The 27,961-nt window shown below is 47.4% G+C and overlaps 9 non-coding genes across 9 annotated transcripts; all 9 read left to right on the top strand.

The window, feature by feature from the left end:
* Nucleotides 1-5,052: 5,052 nt before the first annotated feature.
* trnae-cuc (transfer RNA glutamic acid (anticodon CUC)) lies at nt 5,053-5,124 on the top strand. Its single transcript has one exon. It is a non-coding gene; the product is annotated as a tRNA-Glu (tRNA).
* A 5,379-nt stretch (nt 5,125-10,503) lies between these two features.
* On the top strand, nt 10,504-10,575 carry trnae-uuc (transfer RNA glutamic acid (anticodon UUC)). Its single transcript has one exon. It is a non-coding gene; the product is annotated as a tRNA-Glu (tRNA).
* An 879-nt stretch (nt 10,576-11,454) lies between these two features.
* Nucleotides 11,455-11,526, top strand: trnae-cuc (transfer RNA glutamic acid (anticodon CUC)). Its single transcript has one exon. It is a non-coding gene; the product is annotated as a tRNA-Glu (tRNA).
* Nucleotides 11,527-13,413: 1,887 nt separating this feature from the next.
* On the top strand, nt 13,414-13,485 carry trnae-uuc (transfer RNA glutamic acid (anticodon UUC)). Its single transcript has one exon. It is a non-coding gene; the product is annotated as a tRNA-Glu (tRNA).
* Nucleotides 13,486-14,356: 871 nt separating this feature from the next.
* Nucleotides 14,357-14,428, top strand: trnae-cuc (transfer RNA glutamic acid (anticodon CUC)). Its single transcript has one exon. It is a non-coding gene; the product is annotated as a tRNA-Glu (tRNA).
* A 1,865-nt stretch (nt 14,429-16,293) lies between these two features.
* Nucleotides 16,294-16,365, top strand: trnae-uuc (transfer RNA glutamic acid (anticodon UUC)). The gene has a single exon. It is a non-coding gene; the product is annotated as a tRNA-Glu (tRNA).
* Nucleotides 16,366-17,236: 871 nt separating this feature from the next.
* Nucleotides 17,237-17,308, top strand: trnae-cuc (transfer RNA glutamic acid (anticodon CUC)). The gene has a single exon. It is a non-coding gene; the product is annotated as a tRNA-Glu (tRNA).
* Nucleotides 17,309-19,195: 1,887 nt separating this feature from the next.
* trnae-uuc (transfer RNA glutamic acid (anticodon UUC)) lies at nt 19,196-19,267 on the top strand. The gene has a single exon. It is a non-coding gene; the product is annotated as a tRNA-Glu (tRNA).
* Nucleotides 19,268-22,102: 2,835 nt separating this feature from the next.
* trnae-uuc (transfer RNA glutamic acid (anticodon UUC)) lies at nt 22,103-22,174 on the top strand. The gene has a single exon. It is a non-coding gene; the product is annotated as a tRNA-Glu (tRNA).
* The last annotated feature ends 5,787 nt before the right edge of the window (nt 22,175-27,961 follow it).

Below are 27,961 nucleotides of genomic sequence, written 5' to 3'. Positions count from 1 at the left end.
TCTGTCCTTTCCTATGGTTACCAGCGGGTGGCTCTGGCAGCAATCCAGAGACGACAACCTAAGAGGTCCCTCTCTTTAATCTGCTCCCTAACTCCCTACGTTCGCGTTCTCGGACCAATAACAAGAAGGCATGGTTTTAAGGTGAGTGGTAGGAGACATAATGGGGATCTGAGGGGTATTTTCTTTACAGAGAGAGTGTTTTATATCTGGAACGCTCTGCCTGAGGAGGTGATGGGATCAGATAAATCACTACATTTAATACATTATATACAAACACCTGAACAAGCAAGGCAGTGAAGGAATCGGAACTAATGGGGGGTGGAGCACCTAGGTGAGTGAAAATGTCGGCCAAGAGGGGGTGGACCAAAGGGCCGTTTCTGTGCTGTACAACTCTATAACTCAACGGCTACAGGACCTCAACCACTTTCTACCTGTGCCTCTAGCACCGACCTGTAACACGGCCACTGACTCTTCTCCCTCCCCATTCAGGCGCTCTGAGACATCACATCCCAGCACCAGGAAGCTAACGTCCTGTTCCAGTCTCGTTCATAGCTGCAGAAACTCAACTCTGCTTCCCCTACAATTGAGACCCTGTCACCCCCACCCAAACAGCCTCATGCGCAGCAAAGCCAATCGAGTTGTTACAAACTTGAAAGTTGTTGCTTTCCTTCAGGAGGCCATGTCCCTCCTCCCCCAGCAGTATCTAACACGTTATAACTGTTTGAGAGGGGAGTGGTTACAGAGAACTCCTGCACTACCTGCCCACACGCACCACTCTCCCTCTGTGCACAAATCATTGAAAGTGACGGGGCGGGCTGAGAAATCCCATAATATGGCATGGAAAATCCTGCGTTTTATCAACAGAGTCCCAGGCTATGAATAAACAAGAAAACGTTATGTTGGATCGTTATAAAACACTGAGCCTGCCGCACCTGGAGTATTGTGTGGTATTTTGGGAAGGGTGTGAGGACGTTTGAGAGGGTCCAGAAAAGATTTGCAAGAATAGTTCCTGTGATGAGACACTGCAGTTAAAAGGGCAGATCAGAGGCTGCAACAGTCTTCTGTAAAGAAGAGAGGAAAGAGGGGTGATCTGACTGAAGAACAGAAGATAAAGAGACGTCTCGACAGATTGGATAGCGGGCAGCAGTTCCCTCTGGTGGACCTGTCGAGGATTGAATGTCACAGGAATGAAACGAAGAGTTAAATACAACTTAAGAGTGACATGAAGAGAAATCGCGTGGTTGCAATCTGGAAGGCGCCGCCTGCAGATGTGGTGGAGGCAGGTTCCACTGACCTTCAGGAAGGAATTGGATGACTATATAGTGGGAAAATATTAGGAGAAAGCGACAGTGGGTGGAAGGAAGCAGCTCTGGCAGAGAGCCGGCGTGGACTCGTTAAAGCCGGAGAGTCGTAGAGTTACTCAGCACTGAAACAGACGCTTCGGCCCAAATCACCCACGCCGACCCTGGTTGGACCGAACGTCTTACTTCTGTGCACTAACTCTTGTGTGACCTGCTCTGCTCTCTCTCTCCCACAGCTATAAGCAGACCGTGGGTCTCTTTCAGAAGTATGCCTTTTCCAATAATTATCAATAAAGTAATCAACTCCCCGGAAACTGTCTTTTGAGATATTTTGCGTCGGTCTGGACTGTCGACGGCAACTGCTCGTGCTCCCATTTTATTCAGATTCAGATCAGTTGAGATTAGTTCATTGCCATATTCATGAGTCGTGTGAAGTTCACAGAGTTCACAGTGGTCATGGTCAGAATAAATACAACAACCAATACAACAAGAAATGCAATGAGCCCAAAACAGCGTAATAGTCCAAACTGAAGTAGACCAGCACGAAATGCTGAAGTGATAAAATCGGAAGAGGGAGAATTCAAAGTTCAGGAACGTGCAGCAGAACCGGGAAGCGAGTGTGAAAGAGGTGGTTGGTTCGGGAGTCTGAAATCAGTGGGGAAAAAGCTGTTCTTGAATTTGGTTTTCCGGGATTTCAAGGTCCCATATCTTCTCCAAGCAGGTAGGAGAGAGAAAAGTGAATGGCCCGGGTGGCGGGCGCTCTTGACGATACTGTTCGCCTTCCTGATGCAACGCACCATGAAGGTGGGTTGGATGGAAGGAATTGACGATTCTCTGGCGGACTGGGCAGTGTCACCGCTCTCTGCAGGTTCTGTCGGTCCAGAGCAAAACCGATGCCGTTCCAGGCTGAGATGCAACCCGTCAGGATGGTTTCTGTACCGCATCTGTAAAAGTTCGAGAGAATCCTCGTGGACAAGCCGAATCTTCTCAGGCGCCCAAGAAAGTAAATACGTCGATGCACTTTCCTGATGATCGCATCAACGTGGGGGCGACCAGGAGAAGTTGCCGGCGATATGGATGCCTCGGAACTAGAAAATGTCGACCGTTCTCTACAGCAGAATCTCTACAGCAGCTCGGTTGATGAGGACAGCGTTGTGTTCACCACCCGCTCCCGCCCACTTCCTTTGGTCAACAACCAGCTCTTTCCTCTTGCTGATGTTGGGGATTAGGTTGTTGTTCTGGCACCATGACAGAAGGTTTACGATCTCTCTCCTGTAGTCTGTCTCATCATTGTTGATCCGGCTGATAATAGTGGTGAGACTGTCGAAATTGAAAATCGATTTGGCACTGCATTTGGCCTCACGAATATGAGTATACAGGGAGTAGAGCAGGGGACTGAGCACTCAACCCTGAGAACACCAGTATTAGGGGTCAGAGTGGATGACCAGTCTGAAAGTGCAGAAGCCAGTTCCGATAGCGGCACATTGCATGCAGAGAAAAATGAAGTGGTTTGTTTTGCAGTTGTAACGTTAGACAAGAACATTAATTCCATCGAATTCTGGTGTTGAATCACAGGAAATTAATTGTCTATTAGAAAACCCAGTGACTTGGATGCAGCTCAAGAAATGAGAATTGAAGAATTACGTAACTCGTTTAGATCTAAGATATTGCAAGTCATAACATGAGATACTGGTCCAATTTGCAGTGAACAACCAGTATTACATACACATTGACCTTACTTCAATGCTAACCTCTCTTCAAACATCCACCTTCCTCTGTTTCCCAATTCAACAACCACCCTCCCCCCCACCACCAATGTGGTTCGATCTGCCCGTTATCCTTCACACTTGCTCGGTTCACCAATCCCTCTGGCCCCCTGTCTCGCTCCTCACCTCGTCTTTATATTGGCTATGTTCCCCTCTACTTTTAGTCCTGATGCAGAATTCCGACTGAGTGCATTTTACAAACAGAGTGAAGGGTAACATCACCACACCCTTCAGCTGCTCCTTAAACTTAGTCAGGGCAACAGCGTAAAGAGCAGTGTTAATGCAGCAGCTCAGGGGTTGCAGCAAGAAGGCCACTTCTGGCACCGATAAATGTGGGGACACCGATATAGCTCACCTATAAGTCGGATCCACAGATCAAACATAGCCCATAACAGGATGAAGCTGCCCGAGATAGCCAGAAGTAGAATGATGGATTTCCAGCGGCGCCTCATCTCCGGGTCCCTGACAATCTCCCCACTACTGGGACTCCGGAGTCTCCTGCGAGCTCTGCTGGGCACTAGAACATTTTGATCGACAGAGCACTGAGCAGCAGAATCATGACAAATGGGACCATGGGGGTGACGAGATAATGATAGAAATCGATTATTATCCAGACTGGCGATTTCCGACGACCTCGTCTTTCCCAAGAGAACCAGGGATCACCAGAAAGAGCACAGTCATCTTGACAACAGAAGATAACAGATAATGTTCTTTATACAGCTGATCGCAGTCACCGTACTCAGAACTACAGCCACCGTTCTCTCCGTGCAATATCTAGTTTTAAATTTCCGTCAACAAATGGCCACAAATCGATCAAAGGTGAAGGTGAGGGTGAGTCAGACGGAACAGGCAGTGACCACGTAAAGCAGGACTGCGCGGATTATAGAGAGATGACATAATCGGACATGGCTATATCAAATAGAACGGGTTCGATTCCCCGTCAGGGAAGTATGTTTTGGAAGCTGCGACACGTGGTAACATTCAGATTCTAAATCTGCTCCATCAACCTTTGAAATATCAATGAACGTCTCTTGCCGACACAAGTGAGCATGCATTCTTCACTGAATGAGCATGCCACCTTGCAGAATCGGGCAACCTGACTGTAAATTAGCAGCTGAGTTGACAGAATTTACTCAATGATATTCAAGCTCAAATCTAGCATGTATCTGTCGCCATCATTGTTCAACCAATCCCCAGCACTCGTGATTCATTAGATAGGCGGTAAGTGACGGCGCAAATCTAAGGCGCTTGCGACTTGGAAGTAAACAGGTGCATCGAGGGGAAAAATAGCGATGTGTTTGAAAGAAGCGCCGCATAAGCGGAAGGAAATTTTGTTGGCTGCAGGTTTGAGGCAAAAATTCAGAGGAGTGCGGGACTGTAAGCCGAAGATTGCCCCTGAAATGCGGGATGAGTAGAGGTCGGCATCTACTGGTATCGACTGTTGATGGAGGTGCAGAGAAGAGAAATCCAGAGGAGTATAAGACAAGGAAATTTTGAGAGCATATAATTCGAACGTGAAAATTATCAGAAGATATCACAAGCAGGACTATTGGATGCCAGGAGCCGTGGCATAAACAGCCCGGGCGAATTCAGATCATCAATCATCAGAACTCAGCAAAACGTGGGGCTGAGATAACAGAGGGAGAGTAAAATATGCTGCAGCTACGGAGGATGCGTTCGATTGGAGCAAAGGAGAAATATCGGACTGGAATGTGAATCGATGATTTGTGAGGACAGCCAGTCAGAGTCGAGATGAGGATTTGCCAAGAGCATGTTCCTTGTTTGTGTTTGGATGAAAGAAAGAGTGAATGAGGAAGAGCCTGAGAGATATTTTCAAGGCAGTATGCTTTGCACTCGGGCTGCTGTCGTCGCACGGCAAATACGCTGCCCGAGGAACTGCTGGGAGGTGGACAGCAAGCCTCTTGAATAATTGCCTGGATATAAAAGAAAGCCATTGTTGGTGTGCGTGCGTTGCATCTGAAGGCTCCCTGGTGGTCTAGTGGTTAGGATTCGGCGCTCTCACCGCCTCGGCCCGGGTTCGATTCCCGGCCAGGGAAGTGTGGCTTGGCAACTGGAAGAAGTCAGAATCTTGGGAGCCAGAAGTCAGTGGATTAGCAGATTTGTTAACACAGGGCGTCTGCCTGTAGAATGATCAGGGTATCTTCCTCTCCGTTGCGAAGCTCCCGGAGAGGCAAGCGAATATTAGAAGGCAGAAATCGGGTTGATTTTCATCCACTTTGACCAAATCAAAACTGGCACCGATCGCAGCCATGAATGAGGTGTGATGCGAACGATTGATCGCAAGGGTAGTGATGCCACACGAAGTACGGCTGATCAGGCTGCACAATTTTCCTGGCTTGCTTTGTCTGCCACTCCACATGCTGCTTGTGATTCCTGAGCCGATAGCTTGCAAGAGAGAGCCTTTTCACGATAAATCACGCTGCTCCCTGAGAATTCCTTCCGAATCCATCGGAGTAAAGCAGGCAATCCTAAGGGACCACAATGGAAAGGTGTACAGGTCACCGATATACCGGCAAACGTGACCACTACTCATAGTTTTGCTGGAACGTCTCGGCGGCAGTACTCGTAGGCGTGCCGTCCTGCGGCCTTGCTTGGTATGTGCCACATCATCCAGGGCCAATTGGAGATTGTCAGCTGATGGCGTCGACATCTGGTGATTGTTGATTGAATAAACATGGTCTGTGCCGGTCAGTCTAAGACAACAAGCCAAAGTCCTAAATTGACTAGAGAGCGGAGATTGCCGGAAATTAACGAGGAGCCAGTTTTTTTCTCTTTCTAGCGTTCGGGATAGCGGCGAATTACTGCGCAGGCGCGTGTCATCAGTCGGAAGCGCGCCGGCTATTTAAAAGGCGGGGGTTACTTTCAGTTTTCTTTCCAGCGACCAGAGAGCGGAGAGTGCCGGAAGTTAACTAGGAGCGAGTTCTTTTTTCTTTCCAGCGTTCGGGATAGAGGCGAGTGACTGCGCAGGCGCGTGACGTACTCCGAACCTCCCGGGCGATTTAAGTAAAAGACCATCATATCCAGCGGGCAGCTGAGTGAGAGCGGGTAGAGTGGGTTAGGCTTTAGCTCCACCGGCTTCGTCGAGAGCGGCAAAGAGGCGAGGCTAGTAGAGAGGGGTTACGTTATTAGTTTATTTGTTGAAGTCAGTGATATTCAGCAATATGCATCTGAGGTTGGTCTTATGTTTGGACTGTCAGATGTGGGGACCTGGGAGACTACCAGACTCCCCGATAACTGCATCTGCGCAAGGTTCACCGAGATGTGGCTCCTCAAGGAACGGATTGAGAGTCTGTTGCTGCAGCTCGATGACCTTCGGTTGGTTTGGGAGAGCGAGCAGGAAATAGACAGGAGTTATAAAAAGTTTGTAGAAAGCACCTCTGTGCCTGTCCCCATGAAAAACCGATATCTCAATTTAGATTCGGTTGGAGAGGATGACCTGATAGAGGAAGACCTCAGCAACCGGGACCTTGGCACCGAGCATGGTACTGTGGTCCGGCAGAGGAAGCGAAATTGCCTGGTTATTGGGGATTCCATAGTAAGGGGTACGGATAGCAGATTCTGCGATACCGACAATGTCTCGGATTGTGTGTTGCCTCCCTGGTGCCAGGGTACGGGATATCACGGACCAGGTCCAGAATAGTCTGAGGGGAGAGGGTGAGCATCCAGAAGTCTTGGTACATAGGTAGAAAAAGAGATGTGCTGAAGGAGGAATACAAGGCATTAAGGAGAAGGTTGAGAAGTAGGACCTCAAGGGTAGTAAACTCAGGATTACTACCTGTGCCACCTGTCAATGATAGGAAGAATAGAAAGCTCTGGCAGATGAATGCGTGGCTGAATGACTGGTTCAGGGGGCAGGGCCTCAGAGTTTTGGATAATTGGGACCTTTTTTGGGGGAGGAATGACCTATTCGCTAAGGATGGGTTGCACTAAACTCCAAAGGTTCCCATATCCTGGCGGGAATGTTTAATTTAGTTGTAGGGGAGAGTTTAAACTGATCTGGCAGGGGAATGGAAACCAGGATGTTAGGTTACAAGATCTTAAGGTAAGAGAGGAAGTTTATAGAAACAAGTCCAATGAGGATGGCAAGAAGGACAGGCAGGTGAGAAGTCAGGATAATTTGCTGAATAATAGAAGTACAACAAATCAGGATGTTAGGATACAGAATGTTAGGATAGGGGATGAGGTAGATAGGAACATGTCTAAGATAATATGTAGTGAAGATGATAAGAAGGATAGACAGGTGGAAAGTCAGGATAATCTCCTGAACAACAGAAGTACAACAAAATTGATAGCAGATACCGGACTAAATGTCCTATATTTAAATGCACGTAACATTAGAAATAAAGTAGATGACCTAGTGGCACAACTACAGGTTAATAAATAATTATGGGGGATTTTAACACGAAGGTGGACTGGGAAATCCAGAATTGCGGTAGAAGTCTGGAGAGTCAGTTTGTGGAATGTCTAAGGGACGTTTTTCGGGAGCAACTTTTTGAGGAGCCCACCAGGGGATCCGCTGAATTGGATTGGGTGCTGTGTAATGAACCGGAGGTGATTAGGGAATTAAAGGTAAAGCAACCACTGGGAACCAGTGATCACAATATGATTGAGTTCAGTTTCAAGTTTGAGAAGGAGAAGCTGATAACTGGTGTATCAATATTTCAGTGGAAGAAAGAAAATTACAATGGTATGAGAGAGGAGTTGGCCCAAATTGATTGGAAGAGTAAGCTCGCTGGAGGGACAGCAGAGGAGAAATGGAAGGAATTTCTACAGGAAATAAGGAAAATGCAGGATGGATATATTCCAAGAAAAAAGGTTTTGAATGGAAAAAAGACACTGTTGTGGATAACGACAGAGGTGAAGGCTAAAATAAAAGCAAAAGGGGCGGCGTACAAAGAAGCAAAAATTAGTGAGAAAACAGAAGAATGGGAAGCTTTTTAAAACCTGCAGAGAAGAAACTAAGAAGGTCATTGGGAAAGAAAAGATGAGTTATGAAAGGAAGTTGGCGGATAACATTCGAAAGGATACTAAGAGTTTTTTAAAAAATACATAAGGAGTAAAAGAGACACGGGTTGATATAGGACCAGTTGATAACGGTGCAGGAGCTATTAGAATGGACGATAGAGAGATGGCAGAGGAATTGAATGAATATTTGGCATCGGTCTTCACCGTGGAGGACATCAGCAATGTGCCGGTTAGTCAGGAGTCTCACGAAATGGAAGTAAGTTCAGTTAAGATCACTAGGGAGAAGGTGCGAGGAAAACTAAATTGGCTAAAGACTGATAAGTCTCCCGGACCGGATCAGGTGCATCCCCGGGTTCTGAAGGAGGTGGCTTTAGAGATAGCGGAGGCATTGGAGATAATTTTCCAGAAATCGATAGATTCCGGCATGGTTCCGGAGGACTGGATGGTCGCAAATGTAGTTCCGTTGTATAAGAAAGGTGGGAGGCAGCATAAAGGAAATTACAGACCTATTAGTCTGACGTCAGTGGTGGGAAAATTATTGGAATCTATTCTCAAGGATGGGGTTGCGGAATACCTAGAGGCGCAAGGCAAGATAACTCCTAGCCAACATGGTTTTGTGAAGGGAAGTTCCTGCCTGACCAACCTATTGGTGCCTTTTGAAGAAATCACAGGTAGGGTGGATAAGGGACAGGAGGTAGATGTTGTGAATTTATACTTTATGAGGCCTTTGATAAGGTGCCTCAGAAGAGAATGATTAATAAGATGAGAGGTCATGGAATTAAGGGTAGGATAACAGAATGGGTGGAGCATTGGCTGGTTGGCAGGAAGCAAAGAGTGGAAATAAAAGGATCTCGTTCTGGTTGGTCACCGGTAACTAGTGGTGTGCCGCAGGGTTCTCTGTTGGAACCACTCCTTTTTACATTGTACATTAACGATTTGGATTTGGGAATAAATGGTTTTGTGCCTAAGTTTGTGGATGACACCAAGATAGGTGGAGGAGTAGGGAGTATTGAAGTGATAGGAAGGTTGCAGAGGGACCGAGATAGTTTAGGAGAATGGGCAAGGAAATGGCAGATGTGATTCAATGTTGAGTAATTTGCAGTTGTACACTTTGGAAGCAGAAATAAGCGTGCAAATTATTATCTAGGAGGAGAGAAAATTCAAAGTACGGAATACAAAGGGACTTGGGGGTGCTCGTGCAGGATACCTTAAAGGTTAACCAGCAGGTAGGATCGGTAGTAAAGAAAGCGAATGCTATGTTGGCATTCATTTCGAGAGGTACAGTGTGTAAAAGTAAGGAAGTGTTGATGAGGCTCTACGGGGCACAAGTGAGGCCTCATTTGGAATATTGTGCGCAGTTTTGGGCCCCACATCTCAGGAAGGATGTGGTGACGTTGGAGAGGGTTCAGAGGAGATTTACGAGGATGATTCCAGGAATGAAAGGGCTTACGTATGAGGAGCGTTTGTCGGCTCTTGGACTGTACTCACTGGAGTACAGAAGAATGAAATGGGACGTCAAAGAGACACTTAAAATATTAACAGCAAAGGACAAGTAGATGTGGCTAGGCTGATTCCCTTGGTGGGTGAGTCCAGGACCAGAGGGCACAATCTTATTATTAGAGGGTGCAGTTTCAAAACAGAGATGAGGAAAACAATTTCTTTAGCCAGAGGGTGGTGAATTAGTGTAACTCCGGCAAACATAGAGCAGTGGAGGCCAGATCAGTGGGGGCGTTCAAGGAGGAGATAGATAGATATCTAAATAGTCAGGATATCAAGGGATATGGGGATAAGGCTGGAAATTGGGAATGGAATAGGTTTATGTTCTTACACCCATTCCCCATTTCTCATTTCTTTTTTTCCCTTTCCTTGGACCAGACTCGATGGGCCGAATGGCCTGCTTATGCTCCCTTGTCTGGTGGTCTTGTGATCTTGTGAATCGCAGGAAATCTCGGGGAGAAGATAGAAAGTCTAGCAGAAGAAAGATTTTTGATTGTCGAAAGGTGTCCGAATTGGATGGGGCTATTTGAAATAGAAAAGGAGAAGCAAAGGCCTGTCCGTAACATGAAAGAAATGCGTTGCGCTCTTTCAGCTGCACATTGGCAGAAGGTACGGCAGCAATGAAGAAGGAAGGGTAAACGTGCTGATGATCTTGACGCGAAGATGTGGGAAACGGAAAATTGTCTGAGTTGATTGTCAATGGTGCTTGGTTGAGAGGATATTTGCGACTGAGGATTCCAGCGAATCAGCCTTGACACTTCTGTATGCTGAGAATGGAGGTGGCTTCGCTTGCAGCTTGAGTGATGAGATGAGATAATGCCCATTATCTCGGGTGATTTTAGCTGCCCGTACGTCTGCTGGGACGTGATGAGAGAATCATTTTGAGTGTGTGTTGTCTGATTTGTGAGCTAGGCAAAGAGAATCTTGGTGATCTGTGGTGATTTTCGTCAGATTCCCTGGTGGTCTAGTGGTTAGGATTCGGCGCTTTCACCGCCGCGGCCCGGGTTCGATTCCCGGTCAGGGAAGTACATTTTGGAAGCTGCGGCAAGTGATAACTTTCCGCGTCTTCAACTACACCACAAACCAGTGATATATCAATCGAGGCCGCTTCTGGATGCAGTGAGCACGGCATTCTCCACAGTGTCAGCATGCTACCTTGCAGAAATCGGGCTTTCCTGACTGTAAATTAGTAGCTGAGTTGACAGAATTTAGCCAAAGATGAACAAGCTCGCATCCCACTCGTCTCCGTCGCCCTCATCTTTCAATCAGTCAGCTGCAGTCGCGACACATTGGACAGTTGCTGAATAACAGAGTAAATCGAAGGCGATTGAATCTTGGAAGGAAACAGGCGGACAAATTGAAAGACTTGAGGGTTGGTGAAGATTGTCAGAAGGCAGGGAAGATATATAAATCATGAGTATTGGATGCTTGTTGGCGTGGGGTGAACAGGCAAGGTGAAGTCAAGTTATCAATCATCAGAAATCTGTAGGAGACGTGAAAGGAAAGGCTGGCCTTCTTTCGTTTTTGGAAGCAAAAGGTGATGCGGCCGTGATGCAAAAAGGAAGAGTGAAATGTTGCCAGCTACGGAGGATGCGTTCGATTGGAGCAAAGGAGAAATCTCGGACTGGAATGTGAATCGAAGATTCGTGAGGACAGCCAGTCAGTGTGGAGATGAGGATTTGACAAGAGCATGTTCCTTGAGTGTGTTTGGTTGAAAGAAAGAGTGAATGAGGAACAGCCTGCGAGACATTTTCATGGCAGGATGCTTTGCACTCGGGCTGCTGTGGTCGCACGGCAATTACGCTGCCCGAGGAACTGCTGGGAAGTGGACAGCAAGCCACTTCAACGATTGTCTCGATATAAAAGAAAGCCATTGTTGGTGTGCGTGCGTTGCATTTGTCGGCTCCCTGGTGGTCTAGTGGTTAGGATTCGGCGCTCTCACCGCCGCGGCCCGGGTTCGATTCCCGGCCAGGGAAGTGTGGCTTGGCAACTGGAAGCAGTCAGAATCTTGGGAGCCAGCAGTCAGTGGATTAGCAGATTTGCTAACACAGGGCGTCTGCCTGTAGAATGATCAAGGTATCTTCCTCTCCGTTGCGAAGCTCCCGGAGAGGCAAGCGAATATTAGAAGGCAGAAATCGGGTTGATTTTTGTCCACTTTGACCAAATAAAAACTGGCACCGATCGCAGCCATGAATGAGGTGTGATGCGAACGATTGATCGCAAGGGTAGTGATGCCACACGAAGTACGGCTGATCAGGCGGCACATTTTGCCTGGCTTGCTTTGTCTGCCACTCCACAGGCTGCTTCCGACTCCTGAGCCGATAGCTTAAAGAGAGAGCCTTTTCACGGTAAGTCACGCTGCCCCCCGAGAATTCCTTCCGAATCTTTCGGAGTAAAGCAGGCAATCCTAAGGGACCCCAGGGGAAAGGTGTACAGGTCACCGATAAGCGGCAAACGCAACCACTGCTCACAGTGTTACGGACTCAGTGAATGTCCATTTAAATAGAGAGTTTGTGTGTATGTGTGTGTGGCGCGTGCTTACCTCAATAGAAGATAAAGGACGTCATGACGTCGTTGAAGAAATAAGAAGGAGAGAGAGGGAGAGAGAGAGACACCAGCCTGCTTGTTTTCTCCATCGATGGGTGAGAAACAATAACTGTGTCTGCCACTGAAATCCATGTATGGAAGTTGGAAGGAATCCAATGGAGTTCACTTTGTTGCTGACCGGTAGAAGGAAACAGGTATTTGTATGTGGACGACCACGATTCGGATGCTTTTCGGGCTGAGGAAGTCACAACGGAATAAACCCTGAAGTGCCGTTTGGGTTCCATCGTGGAACATTTGGAATTGGTATTCAGTCTCTCTATGTTCTCTAGATCTACGGTGGTTGTTGAAGAATCCCTTGCTCATGGTTCACCTTATGGCTTCCGGAATTGAACTTTAAGAACCATTCTGGAACTGGGAGTTTTGGACTTTGCCACACACACACATGAAGAGTTTAGTTTTGGGGTTAACGTTCGAGGTTTAACATTTTTGAATTGTAACATACTAACATTTTTACTTTTATTTTACATTTTATGATAAGTAGTGATTAATAAAATAGTTTTGAACACTAAATTATGCTCAGTGTGTTTCTTTTGTTGCTGGTTTGTGACAATAGTTTTCTGGAAGGGATCGGCGGCAGTACATGCAGGCGTGGCGGCCTGGGGCCCTGCTTGGTATGTGCCACTTCATCTCGGGCCAATTGGAGATTGTCAGCTGATGGCGTCGACAGATGGTTATTGTTGATTGAATAAACATGGTGTGTGCCGGTCAGTCTAAGAGAACAAACAAAAGTCCTACATTGAATTGGCGGAAATCTCGGGGAGAAGATAGAAAGTATTGCAGAAGAAAGATTTTGGATTGTCGATAGGTGTCCCAATGGGATGGGGCTATTTGAAATAGAACAGGAGAAGAAAGGGCCTGTCCGTAACATGAAAGAAATGCGTCGCGTTCTTTCAGCTGCACATTGGCAGAAGGTAGGGCAGCAATGAAGAAGGCAAGGTAAACGTGCTGATGATCTTGACGCGAAGATGTGGGAAAGGGAAAATTGTCTGAGTTGATTGTCAATGGTGCTTGGTTGAGAGGATATTGGCGACTGAGGATTCCAGCGAGGCAGCATTGACACTTGTGTATGTTGAGAATGGAGGTGGCTTCGCTTGCAGCTTGAGTGATGAGATGAGATCACGTCGATTTGGCTCGGGTGATTTTAGCTGCCCGTACGTCTGCTGGGACGTGATGAGAAAATCATTTCGAGTACTTGTTGTCTGATTTGTGAGCTAGGCAAAGAGAATCTTGGTGAGCTGTGGTGATTTCCGTCAGATTCCCTGGTAGTCTAGTGGTTAGGATTCGGCGCTTTCACCGCCGCGGCCCGGGTTCGATTCCCGGTCAGGGAAGTATGTTTTGGAAGCTGCGGCAAGTGATAACTTTCCGCGTCTTCATCTACACCACAAACCAGTGATATATCAATCGAGGCCGCTTCTGGATGCAGTGAGCACGGCATTCTCCACAGTGTCAGCATGCTACCTTGCAGCAATCGGGCTTTCTTGACTGTAAATTAGTAGCTGAGTTGACAGAATTTAGCCAAAGATGAACAAGCTCGCATCCCACTCGTCTCCGTCGCCCTCATCTTTCAATCAGTCAGCTGCACTCGCGACACATTGGGCAGTTGCTCAATAACAGAGTAAATCGAAGGCGATTGAATCTTGGAAGGAAACAGGCGGACAAATTGAAAGACTTGAGGGTTGGTGAAGATTGTCAGAAGGCAGGGAAGATATATAAATCATGAGTATTGAATGCTTGTTGGCGTGGGGGTAAACATGCACCTTGAAGTCAAGTTATCAATCATCAGAAATCTGTAGGAGACGTGAAAGGACAGCCTGGCCTTCTTTCGTTTTTGGAAGCAAAAGGTGATGCGGCCGTGATGAAAAAAGGAAGAGTGAAATGTTGCCAGCTACGGAGGATGCGTTCGATTGGAGCAAAGGAGAAATCTCGGACTGGAATGTGAATCGAAGATTTGTGAGTCAGTGTGGAGATGAGGATTTGACAAGAGCATGTTCCTTGAGTGTGTTTGGTTGAAAGAAAGAGTGAATGAGGAACAGCCTGCGAGACATTTTCATGGCAGGATGCTTTGCACTCGGGCTGCTGTGGTCGCACGGCAATTACGCTGCCCGAGGAACTGCTGGGAAGTGGACAGCAAGCCACTTCAACGATTGTCTGGATATAAAAGAAAGCCATTGTTGGTGTGCGTGCGTTGCATTTGTCGGCTCCCTGGTGGTCTAGTGGTTAGGATTCGGCGCTCTCACCGCCGCGGCCCGGGTTCGATTCCCGGCCAGGGAAGTGTGGCTTGGCAACTGGAAGCAGTCAGAATCTTGGGAGCCAGCAGTCAGTGGATTAGCAGATTTGCTAACACAGGGCGTCTGCCTGTAGAATGATCAAGGTATCTTCCTCTCCGTTGCGAAGCTCCCGGAGAGGCAAGCGAATATTAGAAGGCAGAAATCGGGTTGATTTTTGTCCACTTTGACCAAATAAAAACTGGCACCGATCGCAGCCATGAATGAGGTGTGATGCGAACGATTGATCGCAAGGGTAGTGATGCCACACGAAGTACGGCTGATCAGGCGGCACATTTTGCCTGGCTTGCTTTGTCTGCCACTCCACAGGCTGCTTCCGACTCCTGAGCCGATAGCTTAAAGAGAGAGCCTTTTCACGGTAAGTCACGCTGCCCCCCGAGAATTCCTTCCGAATCTTTCGGAGTAAAGCAGGCAATCCTAAGGGACCCCAGGGGAAAGGTGTACAGGTCACCGATAAGCGGCAAACGTATGTGAATCAGTGAATGTCCATTTAAATAGAGAGTTTGTGTGTATGTGTGTGTGGCGCGTGCTTACCTCAATAGAAGATAAAGGACGTCATGACGTCGTTGAAGAAATAAGAAGGAGAGAGAGAGAGAGAGACACCAGCCTGCTTGTTTTCTCCATCGATGGGTGAGAAACAATAACTGTGTCTGCCACTGAAATCCATGTATGGAAGTTGGAAGTAATCCAATGGAGTTCACTTTGTTGCTGACCGGTAGAAGGAAACAGGTATTTGTGTGTGGACGACCACGATTCGGATGCTTTTCGGGCTGAGGAAGTCACTACCGAGTAAACCCTGAAGTGTCGTTTGGGTTCCATCGTGGAACATTTGGATTTGGTATTCAGTCTCTCTATCTTCTCTACATCTACGGTGGTTGTTGAAGAAGCCCTTGCTCATGTTTCACCTTATGGCTTCCGGAATTGAACTTTAAGAACCATTCTGGAACTGGGAGTTTTGGACTTTGCCACACACACACATGAAGAGTTTAGTTTTGGGGTTAACGTTGGAGGTTTAACATTTTTGAATTCTAACATACTAACATTTTTACTTTTATTTTACATATTATCATAAGTAGTGATTAATAAGATAGTTTTGAACACTAAATTATGCTCAGTGTGTTTCTTTTGTTGCTGGTTTGTGACAATAGTTTTCTGGAACGGATCGGCGGCAGTACTTGCAGGCGTGGCGGCCTGGGGCCCTGCTTGGTATGTGCCACTTCATCTCGGGCCAATTGGAGATTGTCAGCTGATGGCGTCGACAGCTGGTGATTGTTGATTGAATAAACATGGTGTGTGCCGGTCAGTCTAAGAGAACAAACAAAAGTCCTACATTGAATTGGCGGAAATCTCGGGGAGAAGATAGAAAGTATTGCAGAAGAAAGATTTTGGATTGTCGATAGGTGTCTCAATGGGATGGGGCTATTTGAAATAGAACAGGAGAAGAAAGGGCCTGTCCGTAACATGAAAGAAATGCGTCGCGTTCTTTCAGCTGCACATTGGCAGAAGGTAGGGCAGCAATGAAGATGCCAAGGTAAACGTGCTGATGATCTTGACGCGAAGATGTGGGAAAGGGAAAATTATTTGAGTTGATTGTCAATGGTGCTTGGTTGAGAGGATATTGGCGACTGAGGATTCCAGCGAGGCAGCATTGACACTTGTGTATGTTGAGAATGGAGGTGGCTTCGCTTGCAGCTTGAGTGATGAGATGAGATCACGTCGATTTGGCTCGGGTGATTTTAGCTGCCCGTACGTCTGCTGGGACGTGATGAGAAAATCATTTCGAGTACTTGTTGTCTGATTTGTGAGCTAGGCAAAGAGAATCTTGGTGAGCTGTGGTGATTTCCGTCAGATTCCCTGGTAGTCTAGTGGTTAGGATTCGGCGCTTTCACCGCCGCGGCCCGGGTTCGATTCCCGGTCAGGGAAGTATGTTTTGGAAGCTGCGGCAAGTGATAACTTTCCGCGTCTTCATCTACACCACAAACCAGTGATATATCAATCGAGGCCGCTTCTGGATGCAGTGAGCACGGCATTCTCCACAGTGTCAGCATGCTACCTTGCAGCAATCGGGCTTTCTTGACTGTAAATTAGTAGCTGAGTTGACAGAATTTAGCCAAAGATGAACATGCTCGCATCCCACTCGTCTCCGTCGCCCTCATCTTTCAATCAGTCAGCTGCACTCGCGACACATTGGACAGTTGCTGAATAACAGAGTAAATCGAAGGCGATTGAATCTTGGAAGGAAACAGGCGGACAAATTGAAAGACTTGAGGGTTGGTGAAGATTGTCAGAAGGCAGGGAAGATATATAAATCATGAGTATTGAATGCTTGTTGGCGTGGGGGTAAACATGCACCTTGAAGTCAAGTTATCAATCATCAGAAATCTGTAGGAGACGTGAAAGGACAGCCTGGCCTTCTTTCGTTTTTGGAAGCAAAAGGTGATGCGGCCGTGATGAAAAAAGGAAGAGTGAAATGTTGCCAGCTACGGAGGATGCGTTCGATTGGAGCAAAGGAGAAATCTCGGACTGGAATGTGAATCGAAGATTTGTGAGTCAGTGTGGAGATGAGGATTTGACAAGAGCATGTTCCTTGAGTGTGTTTGGTTGAAAGAAAGAGTGAATGAGGAACAGCCGGCGAGATATTTTCATGGCAGGATGCTTTGCACTCGGGCTGCTGTGGTCGCACGGCAATTACGCTGCCCGAGGAACTGCTGGGAAGTGGACAGCAAGCCACTTCAACGATTGTCTGGATATAAAAGAAAGCCATTGTTGGTGTGCGTGCGTTGCATTTGTCGGCTCCCTGGTGGTCTAGTGGTTAGGATTCGGCGCTCTCACCGCCGCGGCCCGGGTTCGATTCCCGGCCAGGGAAGTGTGGCTTGGCAAGTGGAAGCAGTCAGAATCTTGGGAGCCAGAAGTCAGTGGATTAGCAGATTTGCTAACACAGGGCGTCTGCCTGTAGAATAATCAAGGTATCTTCCTCTCCGTTGCGAAGCTCCCGGAGAGGCAAGCGAATATTAGAAGGCAGAAATCGGGTTGATTTTTGTCCACTTTGACCAAATAAAAACTGGCACCGATCGCAGCCATGAATGAGGTGTGATGCGAACGATTGATCGCAAGGGTAGTGATGCCACACGAAGTACGGCTGATCAGGCGGCACATTTTGCCTGGCTTGCTTTGTCTGCCACTCCACAGGCTGCTTCCGACTCCTGAGCCGATAGCTTAAAGAGAGAGCCTTTTCACGGTAAGTCACGCTGCCCCCCGACAATTCCTTCCGAATCTTTCGGAGTAAAGCAGGCAATCCTAAGGGACCCCAGGGGAAAGGTGTACAGGTCACCGATAAGCGGCAAACGTAACCACTGCTCACAGTGTTACGGACTCAGTGAATGTCCCTTTAAATAGTGAGTGTGTGTGTATGTGTGTGTGGCGCGTGCTTACCTCAATAGAAGATAAAGGACGTCATGACGTCGTTGAAGAAATAAGAAGGAGAGAGAGGGAGAGAGAGACACCAGCCTGCTTGTTTTCTCCATCGATGGGTGAGAAACAATAACTGTGTCTGCCACTGAAATCCATGTATGGAAGTTGGAAGTAATCCAATGGAGTTCACTTTGTTGCTGACCGGTAGAAGGAAACAGGTATTTGTATGTGGACGACCACGGTTCGGATGCTTTTCGGGCTGAGGAAGTCACTACCGAGTAAACCCTGAAGTGTCGTTTGGGTTCCATCGTGGAACATTTGGATTTGGTATTCAGTCTCTCTATCTTCTCTACATCTACGGTGGTTGTTGAAGAAGCCCTTGCTCATGTTTCACCTTATGGCTTCCGGAATTGAACTTTAAGAACCATTCTGGAACTGGGAGTTTTGGACTTTGCCACACACACACACATGAAGAGTTTAGTTTTGGGGTTAACTTTCGAGGTTTAACATTTTTGAATTCTAACATACAAACATTTTTACTTTTATTTTACATATTATCATAAGTAGTGATTAATAAAATAGTTTTTAACACTAAATTATGCTCAGTGTGTTTCTTTTGTTGCTGGTTTGTGACAATAGTCTTCTGGAAGGGATCGGCGGCAGTACTTGCAGGCGTGGCGGCCTGGGGCCCTGCTTGGTATGTGCCACTTCATCTCGGGCCAATTGGAGATTGTCAGCTGATGGCGTCGACATCTGGTGATTGTTGATTGAATAAACATTTTGTCTGCCGGTCAGTCTAAGAGAACAAACAAAAGTCCTACATTGAATTGCAGGAAATCTCGGGGAGAAGATAGAAAGTATTGCAGAAGAAAGATTTTGGATTGTCGATAGGTGTCCCAATGGGATGGGGATATTTGAAATAGAACAGGAGAAGAAAGGGCCTGTCCGTAGCATTAAAGAAATGCGTCGCGTTCTTTCAGCTGCACATTGGCAGAAGGTACGGCAGCAATGAAGAAGGCAAGGTAAACGTGCTGATGATCTTGACGCGAAGATGTGGGGAAGGGAAAATTGTCTGAGTTGATCGTCAATGGTGCTCGGTTGAGAGGATATTGGCGACTGAGGATTCCAGCGAGGCAGCATTGACACTTGTGTATGTTGAGAATGGAGGTGGCTTCGCTTGCAGCTTGAGTGACGAGATGAGATCACGTCCATTTGGCTCGGGAGATTTTAGCTGCCCGTAGGTCTGCTGGGACGTGATGAGAAAATCATTTTGAGTACTTGTTGTCTGATTTGTGAGCTAGGCAAAGAGAATCTTGGTGAGCTGTGGTGATTTCCGTCAGATTCCCTGGTGGTCTAGTGGTTAGGATTCGGCGCTTTCACCGCCGCGGCCCGGGTTCGATTCCCGGTCAGGGAAGTATGTTTTGGAAGCTGCGGCAAGTGATAACTTTCCGCGTCTTCATCTACACCACAAACCAGTGATATATCAATCCAGGCCGCTTCTGGATGCATTGAGGACGGCATTCTCCACAGTGTGAGCATGCTACCTTGCAGGAATCGGGCTTTCTTGACTGTAAATTAGTAGCTGAGTTGACAGAATTTAGCCAAAGATGAACAAGCTCGCATCCCACTCGTCTCCGTCGCCCTCATCTTTCAATCAGTCAGCTGCACTCGCGACACATTGGACAGTTGCTCAATAACAGAGTAAATCGAAGGCGATTGAATCTTAGAAGGAAACAGGCGGACAAATTGAAAGACTTGAGGGTTGGTGAAGATTGTCAGAAGGCAGGGAAGATATATAAATCATGAGTATTGGATGCTTGTTGGCGTGGGGTAAACAGGCAATTTGAAGTCAAGTTATCAATCATCAGAAATCTGTAGGAGACGTGAAAGGAAAGGCTGGCCTTCTTTCGTTTTTGGAAGCAAAAGGTGATGCGGCCGTGATGAAAAAAGGAAGAGTGAAATGTTGCCAGCTACGGAGGATGCGTTCGATTGGAGCAAAGGAGAAATCTCGGACTGGAATGTGAATCGAAGATTTGTGAGGACAGCCAGTCAGTGTGGAGATGAGGATTTGACAAGAGCATGTTCCTTGAGTGTGTTTGGTTGAAAGAAAGAGTGAATGAGGAACAGCCTGAGAGACATTTTCATGGCAGGATGCTTTGCACTCGGGCTGCTGTCGTCGCACGGCAATTACGCTGCCCGAGGGACTGCTGGGAAGTGGACAGCAAGCCACTTCAATGATTGTCTGGATCTAAAAGAAAGCCACTATTTGTCTGCGTGCGTTGCATTTGTCGGCTCCCTGCAGGTCTAGCGGTTAGGATTCGGCGCTCTCACCGCCGCGGCCCGGGTTCGATTCCCGGCCAGGGAAGTGTGGCTTGGCAACTGGAAGCAGTCAGAATCTTGGGAACCAGCAGTCAGTGGATTAGCAGATTTGCTAACACAGGGCGTCTGCCTGTAGAATGATCAAGGTATCTTCCTCTCCGTTGCGAAGCTCCCGGAGAGGCAAGCGAATATTAGAAGGCAGAAATCGGGTTGATGTTTGTCCACTTTGACCAAATAAAAACTGGCACCGATCGCAGCCATGAATGAGGTGTGATGCGAACGATTGATCGCAAGGGTAGTGATGCCACACGAAGTACGGCTGATCAGGCGGCACATTTTGCCTGGCTTGCTTTGTCTGCCACTCCACAGGCTGCTTCCGACTCCTGAGCCGATAGCTTAAAGAGAGAGCCTTTTCACGGTAAGTCACGCTGCCCCCCGAGAATTCCTTCCGAATCTTTCGGAGTAAAGCAGGCAATCCTAAGGGACCCCAGGGGAAAGGTGTACAGGTCACCGATAAGCGGCAAACGTAACCACTGCTCACAGTGTTACGGACTCAGTGAATGTCCCTTTAAATAGAGAGTTTGTGTGTATGTGTGTGTGGCGCGTGCTTACCTCAATAGAAGATAAAGGACGTCATGACGTCGTTGAAGAAATAAGAAGGAGGGAGAGAGAGAGGGAGAGACACCAGCCTGCTTGTTTTCTCCATCGATGGGTGAGAAACAATAACTGTGTCTGCCACTGAAATCCATGTATGGAAGTTGGAAGTAATGCAATGGAGTTCACTTTGTTGCTGACCGGTAGAAGGAAACAGGTATTTGTGTGTGGACGACCACGATTCGGATGCTTTTCGGGCTGAGGAAGTCACTACCGAGTAAACCCTGAAGTGTCGTTTGGGTTCCATCGTGGAACATTTGGATTTGGTATTTACTCTCTCTATGTTCTCTACATCTACGGTGGTTGTTGAAGAAGCCCTTGCTCATGTTTCACCTTATGGCTTCCGGAATTGAACTTTAAGAACCATTCTGGAACTGGGAGATTTGGACTTTGCCTCACACACACATGAAGAGTTTAGTTTTGGGGTTAACCTTCGAGGTTTAACATTTTTGATTTCTAACATGCTGACATTTTTACTTTTATTTTACATATTATCATAAGTAGTGATTAATAAAATAGTTTTGAACACTAAATTATGCTCAGTGTGTTTCTTTTGTTGCTGGTTTGTGACAATAGTTTTCTGGAAGGGATCGGCGGCAGTACTTGCAGGCGTGGCGGCCTGGGGCCCTGCTTGGTATGTGCCACTGCATCTCGGGCCAATTGGAGATTGTCAGCTGATGGCGTCGACAGCTGGTGATTGTTGATTGAATAAACATGGTGTGTGCCGGTCAGTCGAAGAGAACAAACAAAAGTCCTACATTGAATTGTAGGAAATCTCAGGGGAGAAGATATCAAGTATAGCAGAAGAACGATTTTTGATTGTCGATATGTGTCTCAATGGGACGTGGCTATTTGAAATGGAACAGGAGAAAGGGCCTGTCCGTAACATGAAAGAAATGCGTTGCGTTCTTTCAGCTGCACATTGGCAGACGTACCGCAGCAATGAATAAGGCAGGGTAAACGTGCTGATGATGTTCACGCGAAGATGTGGGAAACGGAAAATTGTCTGAGTTGATTGTGAATGGTGCTTGGTTGAGAGGATCTTGGCGACTGAGGATTCCAGCGAAACGGACTTGACACTTGTGCATTTTGAGAGTGGAGGTGGCTTCGCTTGCAGCTTGAGTGATGAGATGAGATCACGTCCATTTGGCTCGGGTGATTTTAGCTGCCCCTACGTCTGCTGGGACGTGATGAGAAAATCATTTTGAGTACTTGTTGTCTGATTTGTGAGCTTGGCAAAGAGAATCTTGGTGAGCTGTGGTGATTTCCGTCAGATTCCCTGGTGGTCTAGTGGTTAGGATTCGGCGCTTTCACCGCCGCGGCCCGGGTTCGATTCCCGGTCAGGGAAGTATGTTTTGGAAGCTGCGGCAAGTGATAACTTTCCGCGTCTTCATCTACACCACAAACCAGCGATATATCAATCAAGGCCGCTTCTGGATGCAGTGAGCACGGCATTCTCCACAGTGTGAGCATGCTACCTTGCAGGAATCGGGCTTTCTTGACTGTAAATTAGTAGCTGAGTTGACAGAATTTAGCCAAAGATGAACAAGCTCGCATCCCACTCGTCTCCGTCGCCCTCATCTTTCAATCAGTCAGCTGCACTCGCGACACATTGGACAGTTGCTCAATAACAGAGTAAATCGAAGGCGATTGAAGCCTGGAAGGAAAGAGGCGCTCAGATTGAAAGACATGTGGGTTAAGAACTTGACGGTGAAGATTGTCAGAATGCGGGAAGATATCACAATCATGAGTATTGGATGCTTGTTGGCGTGGGGTAAACAGGCACGGTGAAGTCAAATCATCAATCATCAGAAATCTGTAGGTGAGGTGAAAGGAATGCCTGGCCTTCTTTCGTTTTCGGAAGCAAAAGGTGCTGCGGCCTTGAACAGAAAAGGAAGAGAGAAATGTTGCCAGCCACGGAGGATGCGTTCCTCATTGTCTTTCGCTCACTCTGTCTTTTTCTACATGTCGCTATCTCTCTCTCGGTCTCTACTTATCTTTCACTCTATCTCAATTTTATTCTCATTTTCTAGTACCGATTTACACACACCGTTTCTGGACTCTCACATTCTGTCACGCCCCCCTGCTATCTTCACCAATCGGTGTAAGTTCTGTCTACCCACGCTGTAGCTCTTGTTCCCACCTCTGTCCACGGGTCCGCGTTTGTCTCAATCCTTCTTTATATATCGCAGGCTCTTCTCTGCTCTCGATCTGAATTTCAATTTAATTTTCTTTTCCTCTCTTTCCCTTCTCCCTCAATGCATCACTGGCCACTTCTCACTCAGTTAACTTACTCTCCCACCAGCTGGATGTTTACTTCAACAACAGACGCCTGTCAGTTCCGGTCGGTCCTTAAAGTGCACGGATAGAGAGAGAAATTGGAACCATCCCTCTGTCTCTCCTCCACCGCGATCAATGTCTCACCTGTGTAACTTCCTCTCCCCCCTTTCAGAATGTAATCATCTCAAACACATCGCCCGTCCACTGGCTCTCTCTCTCTCTCTCTCTCTCTCTCTCTCTCTCTCTCTCTGGCTCACACACACACACACACACACACACACACACACACACACACACACACACACACACACACACACACACACACACACACACACACACACAAAGAAATACATAAACAGGACCGCGAATTCACACAAACACGTCGCGAGGTAAGGTGCTGGCTTGCAGTCCCAGCGACTCCGATACAATCCGACACTCCAGTGCTGTCTGTGTGAAGTTTGCCCGTCCTCCCTGTAACCTCGACTATTTTCCCAGATGCTCCAGTCCCTTCCACATCCCAGTGACGTGCGGACTGTGTGTCACTTAGCAGGAATCTGTTGCCGCATGTGGTTGGACGATAGTTTGAATGTGAGAGGGCTTGATAGCAATCCGATTAGTGCACGATCAGGGCATGTTGCATTCATGGAGACCTAGTAGATTGGATTCGAAATTGGCTTGGCAATGTGAGACCAAGAGTAGTGGTGTTGGGGTGCGATTCTGATCGGTCTGTGACTCGTGGTGTTCCAGAGGGATCAGTGCTGGAACGTCTGCCGCTGATTTCTAAATAATTGTGACGAAAGTATAAGTAGGCTGAGTAGTAAATTGGCAGGCAACACGAAAATTGGCGGAGAGGTGTACAGGGAGCAAGGTTGTCAAAATGTAAAGCATTTGGAAATATGAACAAAGAAATGACAAATGGAATTTAATCCGGAGAAATTCGAGATGTTGCACATTGGGAGCTGAAATATTGTGGAAAGTATGCAATCAATTGTACAGACGCTTGTGAGTATTGATGTTCGGAGAGATCTTGGGGTGTAAGTCCATAGGTCGCTGGAAGTGCTAACACCAGCAGTTTGGGTGGTAATGAAGCCGTCCGGGATACTTGCCTTACAGGTCCGGGTATTGAGTATAAAATGTTGGAAGTCATGTAGCAGGTGTAAATAACTTTGGTGAGGCCACAATTGGAATATTGTGCGAAGTTGTGCTCTCCGATTACAGGAAGGATATGGAGGCTTTGGGAACAGTGCAAAGAGTTTCACTAGGATGCCGGCTGCATCCGAGGACATTCGCTATAAGGAGAGGTTGGACAAACTTGGAATGTTTTCTCTGGAGCGACGGAGGACGAGCAGCCACCTGATTGAATAAAATTGAATTATCGGATGCACAGACAGTGGAGATGTTTAGGGTCTCTGTCCAAGGTGGAATGTTGATTTGCCAGTCCTGCCCTTCCTTCAGCCACGTCCCACTGACAGCAGTATCATATTGCCATGAGCTGAACAATGCTCTCAAGTTCATCTCTCTCACCAGGCAGTCTCCTTGCACTTAACATAGACGCAATTCAGCCTTTCCATCCTTCCACATGCCTTATCACACTGACGTCTGCTCTGCCCACTCGACTGACCTAGTTTTTCTATGGTTGACTGAACCTCACTCCAACTGTACACCTACTCTGTGTCCCACCCCCTGCCAAATTAAGTTCAAATCTCCCCAACAGCACTGGAAACGCCACCCACCTCCCCAGCAAGAATATTGGACCAGTCTAGCTGCAACACGTCCTGCTGGTACGGATCCCTCCGACCCCAGAAAGTGTCCCAATGATCTAAAGCCCTACAAAGCACGCCAACCACCTAAAGCTCTCCTTCCTCTCCCGTCCCTTCAGACACACAGTTATTCTGACCTGTCTGTCCTTTCCTATGGTTACCAGCGGGTGGCTCTGGCAGCAATCCAGAGACGACAACCTAAGAGGTCCCTCTCTTTAATCTGCTCCCTAACTCCCTACGTTCGCGTTCCCGGACCAATAACAAGAAGGCATGGTTTTAAGGTGAGTGGTAGGAGATATAATGGGGATCTGAGGGGTATTTTCTTTACAGAGAGAGTGTTTTATATCTGGAACGCTCTGCCTGAGGAGGTGATGGGATCAGATAAATCACTACATTTAAGACATTATAGACAAACACCTGAACAAGCAAGGCAGTGAAGGAATCGGAACTAATGTGGGGTGGAGCACGTAGGTGAGTGAAAATGTCGGACAAGAGGGGGTGGACCAAAGGGCCGTTTCTGTGCTGTACAACTCTATAACTCAACGGCTATAGGACCTCAACCACTTTCTACCTGTGCCTCTAGCACCGACCTGTAACACGGCCACTGACTCTTCACCCTCCCCATTCAGGCGCTCTGAGACATCACATCCCAGCACCAGGAAGCTAACGTCCTGTTCCAGTCTCGTTCATAGCTGCAGAAACTCAACTCTGCTTCCCCTACAATTGAGACCCTGTCACCCCCACCCAAACAGCCTCATGCGCAGCAAAGCCAATCGAGTTGTTACAAACTTGAAAGTTGTTGCTTTCCTTCAGGAGGCCATGTCCCTCCTCCCCCAGCAGTATCTAACACGTTATAACTGTTTGAGAGGGGAGTGGTTACAGAGAACTCCTGCACTACCTGCCCACACGCACCACTCTCCCTCTGTGCACAAATCATTGAAAGTGACGGGGCGGGCTGAGAAATCCCATAATATGGCATGGAAAATCCTGTGTTTTATCAACAGAGTCCCAGGCTATGAATAAACAAGAAAACGTTATGTTGGATCGTTATAAAACACTGAGCCTGCCGCACCTGGAGTATTGTGTGGTATTTTGGGAAGGGTGTGAGGACGTTTGAGAGGGTCCAGAAAAGATTTGCAAGAATAGTTCCTGTGATGAGACACTGCAGTTAAAAGGGCAGATCAGAGGCTGCAACTGTCTTCTGTAAAGAATAGAGGAAAGAGGGGTGATCTGACTGAAGAACAGAAGATAAAGAGACGTCTCGACAGATTGGATAGCGGGCAGCAGTTCCCTCTGGTGGACCTGTCGAGGATTGAATGTCACAGGAATGAAACGAAGAGTTAAATACAACTTAAGAGTGACATGAAGAGAAATCGCGTGGTTGCAATCTGGAAGGCGCCGCCTGCAGATGTGGTGGAGGCAGGTTCCACTGACCTTCAGGAAGGAATTGGATGACTATATAGTGGGAAAATATTAGGAGAAAGCGACAGTGGGTGGAAGGAAGCAGCTCTGGCAGAGACCCGGCAAGGACTCGTTAAAGCCGGAGAGTCGTAGAGTTACTCAGCACTGAAACAGACGCTTCGGCCCAAATCACCCACGCCGACCCTGGTTGGACCGAACGTCTTACTTCTGTGCTCTAACTCTTGTGTGACCTGCTCTGCTCTCTCTCTCCCACAGCTATAAGCAGACCGTGGGTCTCTTTCTGAAGTATGCCTTTTCCAATAATTATCAATAAAGTAATCAACTCCCCGGAAACTGTCTTTTGAGATATTTTGCGTCGGTCTGGACTGTCGACGGCAACTGCTCGTGCCCCCCTTTTATTCAGATTCAGATCAGTTGAGATTAGTTCATTGCCATATTCATGAGTCGTGTGAAGTTCACAGAGTTCACAGTGGTCATGGTCAGAATAAATACAACAACCAATACAACAAGAAATGCAATGAGCCCAAAACAGCGTAATGGTCCAAACTGAAGTAGACCAGCACGAAATGCTGAAGTGATAAAATCGGAAGAGGGAGAATTCAAAGTTCAAGAACGTGCAGCAGCACCGGGAAGCGAGTGTGAAAAAGGTGGTTGGTTCGGGAGTCTGAAATCAGTGGGGAAGAAGCTGTTCTTGAATTTGGTTTTCCGGGATTTCAAGGTCCCATATCTTCTCCAAGCAGGTAGGAGAGAGAAAAGGGAATGGCCCGGGTGGCGGGCGCTCTTGACGATACTGTTCGCCTTCCTGATGCAACGCACCATGAAGGTGGGTTGGATGGAAGGAATTGACGATTCTCTGGCGGACTGGGCAGTGTCACCGCTCTCTGCAGGTTCTGTCGGCCCAGAGCAAAACAGATGCCGTTCCAGGCTGAGATGCAACCCGTCAGGATGGTTTCTGTACCGCATCTGTAAAAGTTCGAGAGAATCCTCGTGGACAAGCCGAATCTTCTCAGGCGCCCAAGAAAGTAAATACGTCGATGCACTTTCCTGATGATCGCATCAACGTGGGGGCGACCAGGAGAAGTTGCCGGCGATATGGATGCCTCGGAACTAGAAAATGTCGACCGTTCTCTACAGCAGAATCTCTACAGCAGCTCGGTTGATGAGGACAGGGTTGTGTTCACCACCCGCTCCCGCCCACTTCCTTTGGTCAACAACCAGCTCTTTCCTCTTGCTGATGTTGGGGATTAGGTTGTTGTTCTGGCACCATGACAGAAGGCTGATGATCTCTCTCCTGTAGTCTGTCTCATCATTGTTGATCCGGCTGATAATAGTGGTGAGACTGTCGAAATTGAAAATCGATTTGGCACTGCATTTGGCCTCACGAATATGAGTATACAGGGAGTAGAGCAGGGGACTGAGCACTCAACCCTGAGAACACCAGTATTAGGGGTCAGAGTGGATGACCAGTCTGAAAGTGCAGAAGCCAGTTCCGATAGCGGCACATTGCATGCAGAGAAAAATGAAGTGGTTTGTTTTGCAGGTGTAACGTTAGACAAGAACATTAATTCCATCGAATTCTGGTGTTGAATCACAGGAAATTAATTGTCTATTAGAAAACCCAGTGACTTGGATGCAGCTCAAGAAATGAGAATTGAAGAATTACGTAACTCGTT

This window comes from Pristis pectinata, chromosome 20 (genome assembly GCF_009764475.1).
Source record: "Pristis pectinata isolate sPriPec2 chromosome 20, sPriPec2.1.pri, whole genome shotgun sequence".
Classification (NCBI taxonomy): Eukaryota; Metazoa; Chordata; class Chondrichthyes; order Rhinopristiformes; family Pristidae; genus Pristis; species Pristis pectinata.
The sequence above is the reverse complement of the archived record's forward strand: the minus strand, read 5'-3'. Positions and strand labels throughout refer to the sequence as shown.